Here is a 5,000-nt window from a genome sequence, read left to right as displayed (position 1 = left end):
GACGGGCGGTGAACCAACAGCGTGGGACACAAATCCAACTACGAGCTTTTTAACCGCAACAACTTTAATATACGCTATTGGAGCTGGAATTACCGCGGCTGCTGGCACCAGACTTGCCCTCCAATAGATACTCGTTAAAGGATTTAAAGTGTACTCATTCCGATTACGGGGCCTCGGATGAGTCCCGTATCGTTATTTTTCGTCACTACCTCCCCGTGCCGGGAGTGGGTAATTTGCGCGCCTGCTGCCTTCCTTGGATGTGGTAGCCGTTTCTCAGGCTCCCTCTCCGGAATCGAACCCTGATTCCCCGTTACCCGTTACAACCATGGTAGGCGCAGAACCTACCATCGACAGTTGATAAGGCAGACATTTGAAAGATGCGTCGCCGGTACGAAGACCGTGCGATCAGCCCAAAGTTATTCAGAGTCACCAAGGCAAACGGACCGGACGAGCCGACCGATTGGTTTTGATCTAATAAAAGCGTCCCTTCCATCTCTGGTCGGGACTCTGTTTGCATGTATTAGCTCTAGAATTACCACAGTTATCCAAGTAACGTGGGTACGATCTAAGGAACCATAACTGATTTAATGAGCCATTCGCGGTTTCACCTTAATGCGGCTTGTACTGAGACATGCATGGCTTAATCTTTGAGACAAGCATATGACTACTGGCAGGATCAACCAGGGAGCTGCGTCAACTAGAGCTGAGCAGCCGGCCGCCCGGGAGTGTGTCCCGGGGGCCCGCGCGAACACGCAAGCGTCCGCTCAATTATTCTGCAAACAGGAGGAGGCTGGGCTCCCCTGCACGATACACCTCGAAACCCTCTCAGGTCCCGGCGGCGCGCAGCGCCGTCCTAAGTACTTGGTCGGGTTCGAGAGAGGCGCAATCGCCCGGAGATAGGCGAGTAGACGCTTTCAGTGCGACCACCCGTGCCCCCAACTGAGCTTGCCGCTGCCGACAGAGGCCCGGGAGCGTGCTGTCGTGGTGTTGCCGGCGGGAGACAACACGCGGCCACAAACAGTGACCGGGCAGCTCCAACGCCAGCGCCACAGAGGGGCAGAGCCCCACTTGGGTGCCAAAGCGAACTCTCCCAGCACAGCGCACGCGCCAACACATCCGCACAGCTGCGATACAAACCACCTGCGAGAACCGCGGGGGCGACCGAGCAGCAGACGGCGTCGCGGCGCCGAGTGCCGGGCGGCGGCGCATCCTCAACGCACACAGTCCTCAATCGGACCAGCACACTGCAGATGTCCACCGCGCTTCGCACCGGGCCCGGGAGGACCCACTTTGGCCGCACGGCGCCGCGCGCTGGGTGCGCCGGCACGCAGATGCGCCGCCTGCCGCGTCCGTCAGCCGGCGCGCCTGCCACTGGGCGCCCCCACCAGCCGGCTGCCGCGCGTGCGCCACGCAGCGCGCGGCCAGCACGCCGGGCGCCCCCCCTCACCGGCCGGGGACGGTCCCACCCAGCCACCGCCGCGTATCGCTTCATACCCACATGCCCACTCACGTTCGTGGGTATGACGGGTGTCGCTGAAGCAACCGGTTAATACCTGTACCGATCGTCGATATCAACGATTCACCTCCAGCGCGAACAACCGCGCAACAACGGATTTCCAGTTCATTTGCGTAACTTGGGCAGCAAACGTAGACATCCATCTACATTTGCGACTTCTACGAGTCTTGCATGCCTGGATGTTGTGTGTCACGACGCACTCCATCAGCATACATACACGCTGCGACGTGTGCACGAAAGAACACGTGGAAGGTGGCCAGCGTACGTATACGAATGCCATTGCACAGCTGCGAAGCGCATTCAACACGCGAACTCCTGACCGACGAGCTAGAGGTGACAGGAGGGGAGGGGGGGGCGGGGGCGATATACGTCCTATTGCAGTACACAATACAGTGGATAGCGGGACCATGTGGAAAGTAAGCAACACTCGCAAGATGTGAGGGTACGCACCGTAAAATGAATCAATACGCAGAACACCACAGTGTGCGCGAAGTGAACTATGTTGAGATGGTTGCAATTAGGCAACGCTACACGAATTCCTAGAGTCATATAACTAACAATTACAGGGCAGGTTAGGGCGCAACGTAGGTTAGGTTAGGGCGCAACGTAGGTTAGGTTAGGGCGCAACGTAGGTTAGGTTAGGGCGCAACGTGGGTTAGGTTAAGGCGCAACTTGGGTTAGGTTAAGGCGCAACTTGGGTTAGGTTAAGGCGCAACTTGGGTTAGGTTAAGGCGCAACTTGGGTTAGGTTAAGGCGCAACTTGGGTTAGGTTAAGGCGCAACTTGGGTTAGGTTAGGGCGCAACTTGGGTTAGGTTAGGGCGCAACTTGGGTTAGGTTAGGGCGCAACTTGGGTTAGGTTAGGGCGCAACTTGGGTTAGGTTAGGGCGCAACTTGGGTTAGGTTAGGGCGCAACTTGGGTTAGGTTAGGGCGCAACTTGGGTTAGGTTAGGGCGCAACTTGGTTAGGTTAAGGCGCAACATAGGTTAGGTTAAGGCGCAACATAGGTTAGGTTAAGGCGCAACATAGGTTAGGTTAAGGCGCAACATAGGTTAGGTTAAGGCGCAACATAGGTTAGGTTAAGGCGCAACATAGGTTAGGTTAAGGCGCAACATAGGTTAGGTTAAGGCGCAACATAGGTTAGGTTAAGGCGCAACATAGGTTAGGTTATGGCGCAACATAGGTTAGGTTATGGCGCAACATAGGTTAGGTTAAGGCGCAACATAGGTTAGGTTAAGGCGCAACATAGGTTAGGTTAAGGCGCAACATAGGTTAGGTTAAGGCGCAACATAGGTTAGGTTAAGGCGCAACATAGGTTAGGTTAAGGTGCAACATAGGTTAGGTTAAGGTGCAACATAGGTTAGGTTAAGGTGCAACATAGGTTAGGTTAAGGTGCAACATAGGTTAGGTTAAGGTGCAACATAGGTTAGGTTAAGGTGCAACATAGGTTAGGTTAAGGGATGGTGTATGAGGGGGGAGGGGACGAGGTTCGTTCATAGTGATGATGGTAAGTGGACGCCTGAGGCACCCTGAGATGTGTCACGTCAGGATGCACCTTTGGCTCAGGGGAGGTGGTGCGCCGGTTCCGTGGGTGTGGCAAGGGAGTGGCAGACCTGTGTCTTTCATTCTGCCATTGCCTATATGCTGTGAGACAAGGCAGTGTGGTGGTGTTGGTTGCACCCCTGTGTAGGACATGTGTGGGTGTTTGTGGCTTATCTGAGTAATGATGGTTGTTGGAAGAGTGAGATATTCTGTTTTTGGGGTGGACCTCCTGGTTTTGTTATCATAGTGTGAATTGTGTAATGTGGCGGAGAGGATGCACTGGATGTTGTTCCATGCTGGTGCTTAGATATTTTGTCTGTGTCTGTTACAGGCAGAGAGTAGTGTGTGATAGAGTGTCTGGGTGACGTGTAGTTCGCATGTGTGCACAGACTGTCAGCATGTATAGGGACTGTTGTATGTCGTATGCCATCTATATTCCGATGGCTCTGCATCTATTAGTAATCAGCGCCATGTATCAGTTAATCTGGTTGCGGTCACGCGGTGTTCTATCTCTGTACAGTAGTAGAGGTGCGACTGCACTACGTAGCTACCCCTCGCGGCAGCTTTCCCGGTGTATGGCATATGATTATCGGCAATCAGTCGATTAGTGACAACTGGTCGTGTGACAACGTCACATGTCTGCGGGTGGGATACGCTACACCCTGCCTGTGGGTCAGGGCTCAGGAACGCTCTCCTGACGCTGAGCGCTCGGACCGTCATTACCCGTCTGAGTAATATATTGCGGAGCGCTTTTAGCCATTGCCCAGAGTCTTTGCGACTGCGAGTGCAACGCCATGGGATCGACATGGTTGGGGCGCTTTCTAGCTGATCGCTCGGCATCGGAATCCGTACTGAGCAACGCAATCGCGCACAGACTTGGAGCATGTGTAGGACAGCGGGAATTTCGCATCTTGATTAAACTCTTCATGAAACGGACGATATAGGGGTGGATTGCAACTTACGACTGCGAGAAGAGTCCGCCGTTCATCCGCTGGAGTTGTGAGTTGGGCTGTTGGGGTGGAGCACGTACGGGTGCGGGTGGAGTGATTGTCGGTCGACCACTTTCTGCGGCGCAGGCACTGGCGTCGGGGCTCCTGGGGTGGACAGAGGATGCCGTCTTTGTGGGTGGCGTCGGACAATGTGTACTGTGCGCCCATCGATGTCGTATTCAGCTTGGCGTCTCATAGATGGCGGTATCGCCGTTGCAGGAGGCCTAGATGGCGTTATTGTTTGTGGTGCGCTCGACATGGTGGATGTAGTGTTGCCAGATTCGCGTAGATGGCTGTATTGCATGTGGTTTCGTCGTATTTTCATAGGTGGCGATGCTGTGTGGTTGGCGTTGTTGCGTTCACTTCCTGTAGATGGAGGTGTCGTATCTGGGCTGCATGTCAATGTAGTGTCGTCACATTCCGAGAGATGTCGTTCTTGTGCCCCTCGGTGCACTGTCAACGTCGTCCCACAGGGGGCGGTATGGTGGCGTCCCAAATAGACGCCCTAGTGGCCTGGCTATTTCACAGATGGCGCTGTCGTATGTAACATACGTCGGTGTGCTGCCACCATTCTCCCCTTCTTTATATGGCATTATTTATTGCTGCCGTCTAGTTCGCTGTCTACAGACTTATCACCACCCACACTAGCCGCCCCGGGGACTTGCCAACGACACACCCTATCCCACGTCTATTTTCTTGCGAAGCATCATGTGTTATTATATTTTATTTCACATCCATTGTTTAGAGGTATTGTCGTTCACCGTACGGCGGTGGACGCTGTGTTACCACACGCCGGGGGGGACGGCGAAAACGTACCGTTGACCGCCCGACACCGCCGCCTCCACGCGACGCGCCGACCGGTGGGCCGACACCGTCCGCCTGGCACCCATCACGGCACCCATCTCCGGCCGCCAACGCGATACGCTGTAGAGCGGCCGAACAATGCGCGCCCGGC

General features: G+C 54.9%; 1 non-coding gene across 1 annotated transcript in view; it reads right to left on the bottom strand.

Moving 5' to 3' along the window:
- The window catches only part of LOC126220749 (small subunit ribosomal RNA), a 1,909-nt gene extending 1,222 nt beyond the window's left edge, over positions 1–687 (bottom strand). The window contains exon 1 of the ribosomal RNA XR_007543109.1: positions 1–687. This exon is cut by the window's left edge and continues 1,222 nt beyond it. This is a non-coding gene — a ribosomal RNA (small subunit ribosomal RNA).
- Between the last annotated feature and the right edge of the window lie 4,313 nt (positions 688–5,000).

Source organism: Schistocerca nitens, unplaced genomic scaffold (genome assembly GCF_023898315.1).
Source record: "Schistocerca nitens isolate TAMUIC-IGC-003100 unplaced genomic scaffold, iqSchNite1.1 HiC_scaffold_204, whole genome shotgun sequence".
NCBI classification, from domain to species: Eukaryota; Metazoa; Arthropoda; class Insecta; order Orthoptera; family Acrididae; genus Schistocerca; species Schistocerca nitens.
Note: the sequence above shows the minus strand (reverse complement) of the source record. Positions and strands in the feature narration are given on the sequence as shown.